Source organism: Hetaerina americana, unplaced genomic scaffold (genome assembly GCF_022747635.1).
Source record: "Hetaerina americana unplaced genomic scaffold, ioHetAmer1.1.p SCAF_17, whole genome shotgun sequence".
Taxonomy (NCBI): Eukaryota; Metazoa; Arthropoda; class Insecta; order Odonata; family Calopterygidae; genus Hetaerina; species Hetaerina americana.
The window spans coordinates 479,676-494,729 of record NW_027286730.1 but is presented as its reverse complement, the minus strand read 5'-3'; the positions used below and the strand labels follow the sequence as shown (position 1 = coordinate 494,729).

The following is a 15,054-nucleotide window of genomic DNA, read 5'->3' as shown; positions in this document are numbered from 1 at the left end:
TGAGCGTTCTTGATACTACACTATCTATTTCCATGTTCATTTGCCAAAGAAATTTTTAATCCACAATAACTGGGACTTACCACATTTATTTTTTTTCCACGTTTAAGCCAATTAGTCCAATCGGTTAATGACTTCATTTTTCCAAATATTCCTTCCACCATTCCAGATTCCATTGGTTCTTCATATATAATTCGCCTTCTTCCACGTGACCTATCTTGATACAAATCATCATAAGTGGCAAATAACTTGGACACTGTTCTCATTAACCCTTGCATGCTGAAAACAAATTTTGCATCGGAAGTATTTTCCTCAATCACATTTAGTTACAATAAGAATTTCACACCATTCATTTTCCAATACAATAATGGATAAATTATGAATAATCCATGATGCAAGTAAGTTAAGCAATAAAATTGGAAGAACAAAGTATTTATGATTGCTGAACTTGCAATTCATTTTTAAAATATTTAATAAGGATCAAGAATTTAGAGATATGAAAAATTAGGAGGTGCCACATTTTACATTGAAACAGATCATGGTGTATTTAAGTAAACAAATGAATTCTCTCAACAACTCTACAAAATATAATCATATGCCATGGAATCGCTTTTTTTAAATAGACAGCCATGATGCCAATGAAATTATGGGAGGGAACAAGTGGCTGCCAAAAGTACACTTCTTACAAGTGTTTTTTAATAAGGAAAAAAGACAACTGTATTATTATACAATTAAGTTATTAATGAAATTTCTGTGTGCTTGAAAAATTACAATTGTCAATTTCAAAATGATTAAACAGAAAATGAATGTTTCACTAACCATTTAAGTAGAAATAACATGGTGCTTAATTAATGCCCACACCTAAAAATCACCAAGTACTCACAACCAAAGGGCTTTACAGGTAATTGTACGGACTAAATACACTTGTAAGTACAACAACAAGCTTTATTGCAAGTAGCAGGTATAGTTACATTAATCTACAACAGAATTGCACATTAAATACATGAGTGAACTACATTTGTAACATATAAGTAATTAATACTAGAAGTCACTACCCATAGTCTAGTTCACATCATTTGACAGAAAGGAATGAAGTTATATGGACATTAATATGGCAGGTGTGCACAAGAAAAGTAAAATTGTTTCAAAGTGGCCATGATTTACATTAAAACATGCAGAAATAAGCTGTGTAATATAGTGTCACATGTCTTTCAAGCAAGAAAAAATTAAGGGTCATTTTACTCAGCAAACAATTTGGCCTTTGATGATCATTTGCTGTAATACATGAGATAATGCTTATGTTTTGTTAAAATTTCAATGTTAAGAAACTAATAACAAAAAGATACCATCATATCATAGAACACAAAAATTCAACTTTTGAAATAAATTTCAATTAGCATTTCTGGACTTTAAAAACCTACAAAACAAAGTTTTACATGAGCATAGTATATTAAATATAACCCAAAACAAGATCAAAACAGCATTTACAACTCAAAGGGAGAATGAAATACAAATAGCAAATCTTCAGACATATCATTGCCACAGACATTTATAATTTTTAATTATTGTTTGAAGTACCTGATAATTAAAAAGCAGTTTGCATTTATGAAAGGAGGATTTTTTCCCCTTTCAAGAAATAATATATTACAACAAACATCAATTTTATGAATTACCTATGAACCAAATTACACACCTAGGCAATAGCAATTAATGAGACATTGTAAAGCCAAATATAAGTGTTATAGTAGGGTCCAATAACTTTGAGGTATAGATTTTAATTTTACAATAACATATTACTAAACCTATTTGTGAGACTGAAAAACATAAGTACTAATTGCTAAATTTTTAAATTACCATGATTTAAGTTTACCTGAGATAAAATTAAACTTGACACAATTGAGGTTAAAGGTTGTTTCTTAGGTCAGTAAAATGATACCATCAGTGACTGCATGACCAAATAAATGGAATCATTATATTCATAATACTGGTATATGTAAGTTTAATAGTATCAGTAGTAAATTATAAATCAGTCAAATTGCATGCCACATAAAAATTGTTTCAGTTGAAAAAAAACTTTATTTAAAAAATTCAGCAAATCTATTACTGGTACCTGGTGGCACTCAAACATTTCTGCTGATGACTTAGATATGCCCTGTAAAAGCAATTACTCAGCCTGCACTGAACAGGGACCAAAAGGAAATCGATGCCTCCACTTGATATACAAGGAAATGAAAGAATTGGAGAAAAGATGTAAGCTCAGTGTTGGTCCACAAGTCCTTCTGGTCTTTACCTTTGCCCCACCCTCCTAGCTGAACATTGAGCATCCTCCTCTACACTCTTGAAGTTCTTAAGGTATTCAGGGAGCAGAGAATGATCTTTGGCGAAGATGAGAAAATATTCCCCAATTCGCTCATGCCACCATGATGAAGTAGAAGTTCTATAAATTGCAATGAAAAATAATATTTTAAAACATGACAAGGAGCAACACCTTTCTTCATTTCTATGTTTTGTATAGATATAAAGTTAATTTCAATGGATAAAGCAATATAAAAAAACCATGCTTGCTTAAAGGGAATGCATTTCTAGGGCCTTATAATGAGATTTGTAGATGATCTACAGGTAAGTTTCATTCCAGAGATCTCACTCTGGAGAGTGAACTATGACTTTTTCATATCATTTCAAGGACCTTTCAGAAAAGTTGACTACCTTAAAGGGATTAAAATCTTCAAAAATTATGACACATGATCCACATATACCTTCAAGGGTAGTTTAAAAAGTTCTCGGAATGGAATAGAAATAAATGCCCTCCCTCAGTAAAACTTTTATATTTTCAAACACAGCCTCCCCGTCCAACAATGTTACCCCATCTTATAAGAGACTGTTTTAGCCGTTACTCTGTGGAATTTTTCCATCGTATAGAAAGAAAGAAAACACAGCAATTCCACATTTACACTTTTATAGGTCACCTGAAGATGCCACGCAGTGGTGAAACCATGGTCGTCTGAATAAAGTGTAAATGTGGAATTGCTGTGTTTTCTTTCTTTCTATATTACCCCATCTTGAAAATCAGACCTGCAACATAACAGTGTAATAATAATAATACTTTATTCATTTTAAAAATGGTACAACCATATTAAATGTCGTCAATGTAAGTATTATTTAACATATAAACATACTTTCTTAAATGTGATGAAGATTGTCACAAAAGAATTCATCCAATGAGTAAAGTGGGTGAGCAAGTAACCAGGTATACTACCTTGATCAAAAAGTTCCCGGAATAACCACCGTGTGGCGCTCCCATCGTTCCGATTTGAGTTCTGTTTTTTTGTTAAATTGGTCATTCTGTTGTTGATATTCCCTTTAAATCTTAGTGTCATAACTTGACACTAAGATTTAAAGGGAATATCAACAACAGATGTACCAATTTAACAAAAAAAACAGAACTCAAATCGGAACGATGGGAGCGCCACACGGTGGTTATTCCGGGAACTTTTTGATCAAGGTAGTATACCCTATTCTTGAAACTCTGGATACCATCTGATTTCAACTGAGTAGGCAGATAGTTATACAGTCGTATGTTCATATTGTGAAATGTGTTGTAAGTTGATGACAATCTACAATAAGTAGTATTTAGATTCGATTTACCTCTTGTGGAATAGTTATGGAGGTTGGATCTTAATTGGTAAGTTTCTAGATTAACTTTCACATGAATCAGAGCCTTAAAGATATACAAACAAAATACAGTCATGATTCTATACCTAATAAAAAAAGGTTTGCAGGAATCACATGGTGGTATATTAGCAAGAGAGCGAATAGCTCTCTTTTGCAGTAGCAAAATTTGTTTAACATGAGGGGAATGACCCCATAACTCAACACCATAATTCAAATGACAATGAAAGAAGGCATGGTAAAGTGTTAAACGATACTCATTTGAAATGATAAAGCTTTACTAAGTTTATTACAGGTCTGACTGATGTGAGTCTCCCAATTAAGTTTTGTATCAATATAAATTCCTAGTATTTTAGCAGTTTCACCATCAGTTATTTTTGATTTAAGACTACACACAATATGCTGAGTTTTGTTAGTATTTAATTGTAAATGATTAACATCAAACCATTCCTTAGCCTGTTTTTGGGTAGCGCTAGATCGTAACTTTGCATCTTCTGGATGTTGACACTTTTGCACAAAAGTAGTGTCATCAGCAGATAAAACAGATCTAGGTTTCATATTACAGGGCAAATCATTAATCATGATAATGAAAAGTACTGGGCCAAGCACAGAGCCCTGTGGTACACCACATTTTACTTTAAGAGCTGCAGACCGACAGCCATCAAGTTCAACCAATTGGTGGCGATCATCCAAATATGACTTCATTAGTTTCAGTGCAACTCCCTTAATACCATAATATTAGCTTTGTTAGTAATATTGAATGATTAACACAGTCGAAGGCCTTACTAAGATCACATAGTGTCACTGAGACTGATTCCTTTTCTTCAAATGCATTAATGACATAATTAACTATGGACTCTACTGCCAAAATTGTAGATTTCCCAGATCGAAAGCCGTACTGGGATTTGGAAAAGAGATTATTTAACTCAAAAAAATTACATATTTGATCTTTCAAAATAGCTTCAAAAATTTTACCAAAAACGGGGACTATGGAAATGGGGCGGTAGTTAGCTAAATCATCTTTATCACCTTTCTTATAGACAGGTACTGTTTTGGAATATTTTAGAGCTGTTGGAAAATCTCCTGTCTCAAAACATAAATTGACTAACATTTCTAATGGTTCCGCAATGAGCACAATAATGTCCTTTATTAGGGAGTTAGAAAGACCATAAATATCCTTACTGTTGGATTTTTTAAATTTTTTAACAGTCGATATAATATCAAGTGGAGTAACAAAATTCCATTTAAAATTTAAATTATTCGGAGGAAGATTTTGCAGCATATTACCAATATTGGCAGCATCAACTTTTCGAGAGAACAAATTGTCTTCAACAGCTTTTAAGAAAAAATTATTTACAGCATCTGGGGTGAAAGGAAGATTTTCTTTTCCATTACCATGACCAACTTCTTGATTGATTACACTCCATGCTGCCTTTTGTTTATTTTTTGCATTCAATATAAAATCCTTGTAAGCATTATTTTTTGCACACCTAACTAAATTATAATAATCTCTTTTGTATTTCAAGTAGGCCTCTTTGTCATGCCGGCTTCCACTGGTTTTGTAAGAGTGGTAGTAACTAAGTAAATCATTTCTAAGAGCTAATAACTCCCCAGTATACCAGAGATTTTTTTTATTTTTAGTGGGGATAGAGTTTAGAATGTTTTTAGGAAAGAAAATTTTTTTTGTACTTTGACTGTTAGGGGTTTGAAGAGAATCCCCATCAACCATGGAAAAATATTGAGATTAGAGAACAGATGAAATCTCTATGAGCCAGATCAGGAGAATTAGGTGGTTGTAACAACAATTCGTATCTTAGTTCATTCATTTTTGTTGTGGCAATGACACATGTGTGGGCATACATTATAATGATGAAATATGACTTTCTTCTATGTGAAACCTGGCCTTTTATCGTGCATCTTTTGCTGTAGCTGCTCCAGGTTAGCGTAGTATAGTCCAGTATTTTTTTTGCCCAGTGAGAAGATAATCTATCAGCAGAATTCTATTTGCATCCCAGAAAACTGAAGCTATCACCTTTCCAGCTGACCATGTTGCCTTTGCTTCCTTTGGTGGTGGTGAATTAGCATGCTTTCACTGCTGTGTTGTCTCCGGAGTATAGTAGTGGACTCAAGTTTCATCTGTGGTCACAAATTGGCACAGAAAATTTTGTTGGTCAGTCTTAAAATGGGTCAAACATTGTTTGGAAAATTCCATTCTGATGCATTTGTGAACTGGCATCAAGAGTCACAGCACCCATCTAGCAGATAATTTTCTCATATTTTATTCCACTCTTAAAATGTGATATGCCTGTTCAGATGACATCTCCACAGCTTCAGCGATTGCTCGCACTTTCAGTCGGCGATTCTCCATGACCATTTTATGCACTTTTGCAATAATTTCTGGGATGGTGACACATTTTGGCTGACCACTACGCAAATCATCATCTAAGTTGTGCCGACCAAACTTCAACACATTTGCCCACTTAGCTTAGTTGAATATGAAGGAGCCGAGGCCACCAGAGGGTTCTAAAAGTCGGCATGTATTTCCTTTGCTTCAATACCTTTCTTTAGTATTTATTATAAGGTAATCTACCGGTTAAGGTAGGTTTTTGGATGGACACAACAACCAATTAAATATTTTGTGACTCCTAACAAAACACAATCCATACCCAAATTTCAAAAGCCTCCAATCTACGTTTATCCTCCTGTTTCAAGGACCACGTTTCCGCCCTGTACATAGCTACGCTCCATATCAAAGTTTCTACGAGTCTTTTCTTAATATCCTTACTCAATGTCACTGTCATCACCTCACTCTTATGAAGTATTTAAGCACTGCTGGAATCTCAATTTTTTCCATCTTCACAAATCACTACACAAGCTGAACAACAGGCACCTGCACCACAGATCTCTTCCCAGAGCACTGGCACAGGCAATTAAATGATGTTTTGGATTAAGTATTTCTTTGGTTACTACATCTAATTACTTCCCCAATTATGCATTACATTGCAGTAAAAATGAGTTCAATGTGACCTTATTATTTCACATGAGACTACCCAAAATAAACTTGAACAATGTAAACGTGTGAATCACATCACTATAATTACTTGAGGCATGTCTGCCTTGAAATGAATATGGCTATTAGGGAAATTTCACTTGAAGCCCTCTCCAAACCGTTTCAGGTTCTAAGAATCAAATGAAATGAAAATTATACTCTATTGTAATGAAACAGTTAACAAATGACAGCCATACATCATACTGCTGATTGAGCTACAACCTCCCATTTGCATTACCCTCCAGCAATTTGCTCCTTGACCTCCCTTCCATACATACAACACCTTGTTCTAAATAAGCTTTTTGCTTTCTTCTCCCTAAATTCATAAGATACATTTAATCTACATTGTCAAGGAGCACAAAATACCCATCCAAATATGCTTTTGTATTTGGGCATATGCAAGAAGGCTACACAAAACCTTTTTTGACACAATCCACTGCAAAACTATCCTTGCCGAAAACTATGACGTTAGCTATGAAATGTAAAGCAGCATATAAATATTTCTGTCAACTATGAAATGGACATTGTATTAACAAAAGTTTCTAACTTTCGACACAATTACTCATTAACATGAAATATAATTAATAACAATTTACCTGAGACTATTTAGACTAAAGAACAAATACCTACATTTTATAAGACAGAACATGTCAACTTACCACTGAAACCACATAAAAGTTTGTCCAACTTGAACCAAGGAATAGTATAGGACCCACATAAAGACAAATGCCATAGCATTAGAAATCCTTTGGGACACCATTCTGAAAACATGATTAAAATCATTAGTTAAAAAAAATTAATCCACACTACAGGACCTATTGCAAATCCTCATTTAGGCTGTCCAATCGAATAAGGGGTATGGGGGGGGGGGGGTAGTGATCATAAAGCATTGGGAGGGAGTTTTTCATTTACAAAGTGAGAAAACCATCAAACTTCGAGAAAAATAATGATTGAAAAAGTAAGCTACAAACAGTAAAATTATTAAATAATTTCTGAACAGATTTTAATAATATAGGGGCTTCAGATAACTTCACAAATGAGAAATGAGCTATGTAATTTTGATCCCTACAGTAGTAATGAATCTAAATAAGTAGCAACGTATGAAGAAAAGGATTTAGGAGAAATACTTAATTTCTCTTAATTTAGTTTTAACTTTTTAATTTGCTTGGAACATCACACTGATAAATGTAATGATAATACTACCTTCCAACATCAATCCAACCACATGAAAAAGGAAAAATAAATAAAAGCAGGAAAGGTCATAATTTTATGCAATGTAAACAACCACTAACAAAAATAATAATTATTGATTTTGAATATTATAGAATTGAAATAATTTAGAACATATGTAAGGAAACAAAAACTTTCTACACTAGCATAAAAATCATTGAAGGATAACAAAATTATATCAACTCAAAAAAATAATAATAAATATCACTAAGGGCAAACTTAAAGAAATAAATAAAGTTTTAACTCACACATTATTTTTTCAACAGCAGATACAGCATAAAAATCGATTCAAAACAGGAAGGCAAGTATGATGAACAGTACAACATTATGGTCTGGCCACAGTTTCGCTATTTTCCCACATCTCATGGAAGAATGTTGTACTGAACTAGGCCCCAACAGGTGATGATATGGAGGCACTGTATTTTCATGCGACTGCAGTGCCATTATGCATAGATGCCAGGGCTTTTAACGTACAATTTAAAACATTCAAACATAGAAATAAAACATTATCAAAAATGATGAGGTTAAATTAATATGACAGTATGTGAACCTGCTTCATTTAATGGGCCAAATAAGGCAGGACAGGAATCCCAGCACATTCAAGGGGAAAAGAATGGAGGTCCTCCGAAGTTATGTGTATGTCCCCTCAGCATGGCCCCATGATTCTATTCAACTTTAAACTGCTGATTGTATGCAAAATTATTTAACTCTTACCGACAAATGAGTAGAAGTTAAAAGAAATAATGATGAACTCATGTAAATTTGTTGGCTGAAAGAAGTTCCAAGTAAATATGTCGGCTGCAGAAGTCTGCAAGTAGCCAACAAGGTTATTCATTTTATTTAAAAAAAGAAGGGTGTAAAAAGCACAATGATTTTTTCATAAAGGTACAAAGCTAATTACACAAAAAGAATGAGTTGTATCCTTCAAATGCAAAATCAAACAGGGCACTAGTTTGTTACACGAAGAGCTGTTATCTGAGGCACCCAAAAATGGCATAGTTTAGAGGACAAAATATGATCTTGTTACGAGGCAATGTGAGAGATTTTTACAATCATGAATGAGCAATTAAATTAGATGTTAAATTAGATGTTATGCTTATTAGCAAGTTCAGGGAACCTTTTTCTAAAAAAGATGAAACCAGGACATCTAATTGACCTAGTTCATTCTAGTCTGTGTGAATGTAACTAATTCACAAATGGGGTTTAGGAAGTGGGGTAAGATATGAACGAGGGTTGTTCAAGAAGTACCCAGCCTGACCTAGAGATGGCGGTAGTTGTTTGAAAAATATCATTACATTAGAAAGTATGTAATCTATAAAGCATATGTTTCAAGTTTGAACACGCCACGTTGTTTATTATTGGTTTGACACCCATCAATAGTGAAGGTTTTCAGTGAATTTGTGAAAATGAAGAAAATTGGTCATCGTTCTGTGATACATTGCTTTTATTTGAAAGGCCTCCTTCCAACCAATAAAAAAGCCGAACTGGATTCTACTCTGGGTGAGTCTGCTCCTTTGTTTACAACAGTAAAATATTGAGCAGCAGAGTTTAAACGAGGCCGTATGAGCTGTCAAGACGAGGATTGCATTGGTCAACCAAATGAGGTGACGACTACAGAAATGGTGAAGAAAATCCACAAAGTGATACTGGATGATCGTCGACTGCAAGTGCGCGAGCTAGCAGACATAGTAGGCATTTCAAAAAGTGCGGTCCATCGCATGTTAACTGAAAATTTGGACATGAGAAAGCTGTATGCAAATTGGGTGCCGCATTTGCTCAAACTCAAGCAAAACCAGTGTCGTGATGATGTCTCAATTGAGTGTTTAGCTAAGTTTCACAACAAAGAGGCAGAATTTTTGCACCATTTCATAACCATGGATGAAACATGGGCCAATTACTTCACCCCGAGACAAGAACAATCAAAACAATGGATTCAAAAGGGAGAACCGGCTCCAAAGATTATGAAGAGTTTCATCTGCAGGCTTTGTTTTGGAATGCCCGTGGGATAATTTCATTGACTATACTGCAAAATAAAAACTAACAACGGCGAGTATTATGCAAACTTACTGCAACCTTTGAACGAAGAAATCAAGCATATGCGGCTGCATTTGGCTAAGAAGAAAGAGTTGTTTCATCAAGACAATGCACCAGCTTACAAATCCGTTATTGCAATGGCCAAAATTAATGAATTAAAGTTTGAATTGCTACCTCATGCACCCTATTCATCAGATTTTGCCCCCTTGGATTATTTCCGGTTCACAAACTTGAAAAAATGGCTTGGTGGTCCATGATTTCCAAACTGTGAAAAAGTGATGTCGCTAATTAATGACTATTTTGAGGAGCAAGACAGTTCTTATTATAAAAAGGCTGACGAACTTATTGGGCATTGCTGGGAAAAGTGCATGGAGCTGAAAGGAGATTATGTTGAAAAATAAATATATTTTATTCCAAAATTTTTGTTTTCTTTGTTGGGTTGGGCACCTCTAGGATTACCCTTGTATTTTCAATCCAACAAAAGTATTTCCATGAAAATACGTTATTTTTTTTATGAGAAAATTTTGGACTGACTGAAGTAACCACTTTTTAAATATAGTATAATATGTCACTGACAAGCAATCATGACCTTTACCATCAGATAATAACACTGTGCTCGTTTTTGCTCATTATTTCTCTGGTACTGATATGTTAAAATTCAGAAAACTGTGACACATCCTCCCCAAGAGTACAGAATGATGGTGTGAAGAGATTGAACTATAGTCCTCATCATGAGGAAGTATGCGGCATTCTTCTTCAAGCTGGATGTAATCAGCAAATGTGGGGAGAGACAGCTAAAACTGCTATATAATCTGCTGCTAAAAAAACTAATGATAAAATTAAGGAAAGAATATAATTCACAAATAAAATAAGAAAGAAGGTATCAACAGCCAGTGCATAGCCAATTCTCAAACTAAACTTGGGGCAGTCTGGAAAGTTAATAAAGAAGTAAGAGTAACCAAAACTGGTCCTGCACTATCTCTGACACAAGAAGAATCAAACATTCTTCATTTACCCTGTAGAGACCATAAGCTCCATTAAAAATCTTCTGATCAATATAAGGCTAAAATCTTGTAAGAAATCATACTGTTAACAAAAACCATTTAAAATAGAAATTGATAAACCCACATGATATCTTCAAAATGATTAAAACTCCTTACGAATTCCACAGCAAAGAATATATCTCGACTCAAAACTGACCTGAAGCCCACCATGCCAGTTTTGTTTTAAAAAATTATTTAATGATCTATATCCTTGGAAAGCTAAGTTGTTTATTCCATCTGAACATCTGAAATTATATATTTTGCATTTTTCTGTTGCATTGCATATACTTAATGACCAATAAATACTATTATATCATATTAATTATTATCATATACATGTTTACAAGTGGGTTGCGGTAGTCCAGGGGTAGAGCGTCGAACTGCTGACCAGAGGGGCCCTGGTTCAATTCCTGGGGAAGGCACTCTGGGCACCTTCAAGCTCCACCCAAGCTATGTGATTTTGTGGGTACTAGGTCTTCCTGGGAAACCATAACCGGCACAGAGAAAGTAACTAGCCCCCCTACCCTGAAGTGTGAATTTCACATGCCGTAGGGCTTAGTACTGGGTGAAATCTACCATCAACTACCAAACCGACCTTTGGGTTGATTACTGTGATTATGATTTTTTTTACCTGTTCACAATAAACCCTCCCCAGGGCATTCCAGTCAATGCTCTTGACACATCGTGGAATTAATGATAAGAGTGCTTTCCATAAACATTCTGAAATATTTGTTAGGAAGCTTATCAATTAATCCCCAAGGAATCTTATAGGGGATAAACTGAAACCTTTAGTACTAAGAAGATTTTCGTGGTTTACTCTGCTTGTAATTTCAGTGATCACATTGAAATGAAATATTTGACTTTGTAATTCCACACAATTTATTTTAAAAACACGACCCAGGTTTCGACGTGTCACCTGATGATGACGTTCTACGCCGAAATCTGGGCCGTATTTTTAAAATAAAGTGTGCAGAATTACAAAGTCAATTATTTCATTTCAATATGTTATGCAAATTCCATAAAGTTATGCCTGAGACAACAAATTTCAATGATCATGTTCCACAGCCAGAAAAGTCTGTGAATAAGGATGGTTTTTCAAAAAGTGTAAGGACAAGCAAGTGATTTCAGCAACAACCAGTGAGCTATAGGAAGAGTCATGGGATATCCTCTGAGTAAGTGTTGCCAGAAAGAATTTCTTGAATTTGAGTCATATCTAGCACCAGATGATCATTTTGAACCTACTACAGTAACTAATACATTCTTTTTTTCATCCAAAACTACATTCCATAAATGATACCTACTACCACATTTTTATTCAGTGTTACTTTATAGAACATTTCCTGTCGTTATTTTCAATGACGAATTATTTTTTCATTCCTTTAAATACTCGCTACTGTTTGTACCTGTATTAATACTTAATTTGTTGAATGTCTTCTTATAACATTTAATATCCTATCTGCCCTCTATTCACCACTACAGCTCCAAATTCTTTTTTTTCAGTATTACTGATTATTGCTCACTGACTCGAGACTTTCTTCCGGAATAAATAATGGTATCTTTGTCGCACAATTTTTTCTACCTCATTTCTCATAATCCTAGCATGAATATGCTTAAGTTTTCCAGTTTTTCCTATTTTCTTGGTTCCAAAATCCAAGCCATGGTTTTCAACCTGAAGGTCAGTGTGGCAGTTGAGGATAGAGCTCACCTAGTACCAAGCTGAAATGCACATATCATGGTAAGGGAGAAGTTTCTTTCTCTGTCGTCAATGGTTTTGCTAGAAGATTTTGGGTAAAGCCTTAGGAGCCCAGGAATCCAAACCGGTCAGTAGTCAAACACTCTAACCCTGTACTACAGCGTCCCTTCTTCTTCCATATTTTTCGAACTATTTAAGACAGTGAGGTCCCTATTACATTAATGTGAGCCCTTTCTTACCTTCTCCACTGCTGCTGGACCGTGTTTTTTCTTTATGAGGAAGAATAATAAGCTCAATGTCCACTGTGACAACTTAAATCTCCCCCATTCGCTAAAGAGAAGTGTTCAATGCCAATGGCTTCTATGCGACGGTTTCATTAATATTTATGACAAATCATCAGGACAAAAAGACTAGAGGTTAATAACAATAAAATTGCCAGATATCTGGTTAACGTAATAATAAGCTTGGTCAAAACTTCCCCCTAGAAGTTACACCTAAATGAAGAATCAGCAGCTACTCTTGTGTTTAATGATAATACCACAACAACTGGCATGCATATACTAGGGTAAATCCAACCTATTCAGGCAAATCAACGTTTTGAAAACTCTAGCTTTCCGCGGCTTCAACTTCCACATGCAACGAAGATTGAGCAATCACCTTATTCATCCCCTGCCCCTTACTCATTCTAGCTTGATGAATAAAAATTTTTAATACATCAAGCTGAACTTGGGTTAGCTCCATTTGCAGCGTAGCTTCTTGTAATTTTCGATCGAGGTCTGCGAACGCCTGAAATTGCCACACGCAAGATTAATGACACTGCTTGTTTGCACCCTCAATAGCTATACCACATATATGAATAAATCAATAAAACTACAAGTTTACCTTCGTCAATTCGGAATCCTCCGTTTTCTTGGTCATATCTTGTGGTTTAATAACCATTGATGCTGATGTTCTAGCCTTCGGTCAACGTTAACTTAGAAACAAATCAGTATCGACCAGCGAATACATGAACACCTATTATGACCGGCTATTTTGAATGACCCTACTGAGGTATGGTTTGAAATTGCTTCATTCAATATCCGATGTTAGCTAAGAAAAATAACTTAGTTACTTCTCACAATAAAAATAATGGGCATACTTTTCATATTCAATTAAATACTTTCGAAAAATGAAGTGGGGCGATTTGTTCCTTCCCCTGCGTAAACTTAACTATGGTTTACCAGGAAGGTCTGGCACTCGAAAAATCACAGTTTTGGTGAAACAGGGTGGTCAGGTGCGTCCTCGGGCATCCAATTTGGGTCATCCGGTCAAAACCCTAACGATTACCAAGTCCCCATATAATAATAGCTTTTATTTCAGTTGCCTACAAAGTAACATACGAATCTTCCAAATTGATTACACAGGTACAGGAATAACAAACTAACTAACTTAAACATATGCACGCCATGAAGATGAGAGGAAGTAATGCAACAAGAACACACAATTAAACAATAGTATATAGACGGAGCATACTATGCAGCATTAATCATTTAAAATTTGCAGTAATTTCAGCAGTTTTCAAATTCTGTATTATACCTTTTTTAGCTAAGTGCTTCAGATTTTCCTTGATAATAGGGAGAGATGCGATTGATTTTATGCTGGAAGGAATTCTGTTGAGTCATTGGAGCTTTATGGTGATGTTCTTTCTACCCTTGGGATAAGCAGAGATTGGCATGAATATTACACTGGTGAGCATGGTAGAAATGTATATGATTGACAAAAGGACTTAAGGGAGTTTGACGAATAAAGCAGTTAAGAATGTAGAAAATGTGAGAATCACAAATTTTTTAAAAATAGGCCTACCTTCAGAATAGGAGAGGGTTCTTTACAAAGCCTAACGAGTAATTTTTTGTAAGACTACAATATTCCCCAGACTTCATTCAACAGAAGATGACTGAATTTTTGTACGAAATACTGATTTCACAGCATCTAAGAAAACTAATGATGCTAGTTTCTAGGTAAGAAAGGTGTCAGTTGTTATATTGGCTTTAATAGCCTTTATGTGGGATGATAAGTCAAGGACTTCATTCATAGGTTGCCCAAGAAACTTAGAATAGTAAGTGGGCTATCATTTATTTTAGAGAAAAGGTTAGAATGGGGAGATTTTATTTTACCATAGAACTGTTGGTATTGAGATTTGTGGCAGCTACTGTATTTCGTACCATTCAGCATTTAGAAGTTCTGATGCCTTAAAACTAGGAGGCATGGCAGTTAATTTAAGTCACTGTTCTCTTTATCCCTTGCATACTGAAAATATTTTAGCATGGGATAAAGTTCTTTTGCAAAACATTTGTTTAGCA

At 34.8% G+C, this 15,054-nt stretch overlaps 1 long non-coding RNA gene across 2 annotated transcripts; it reads right to left on the bottom strand.

Moving 5' to 3' along the window:
* Window positions 1-921: 921 nt before the first annotated feature.
* Window positions 922-13,700, bottom strand: LOC139687109 (uncharacterized). 2 transcript variants are annotated; one of them, XR_011700600.1, is made up of 5 exons: window positions 13,598-13,700; window positions 13,373-13,501; window positions 8,194-8,407; window positions 7,375-7,476; window positions 922-2,434 (listed from the first exon to the last, which is right to left on the bottom strand). It is a non-coding gene; the product is annotated as an uncharacterized lncRNA (long non-coding RNA). The 2 variants fall into 2 exon arrangements; XR_011700599.1 differs by lacking the exon at window positions 8,194-8,407.
* Between the last annotated feature and the right edge of the window lie 1,354 nt (window positions 13,701-15,054).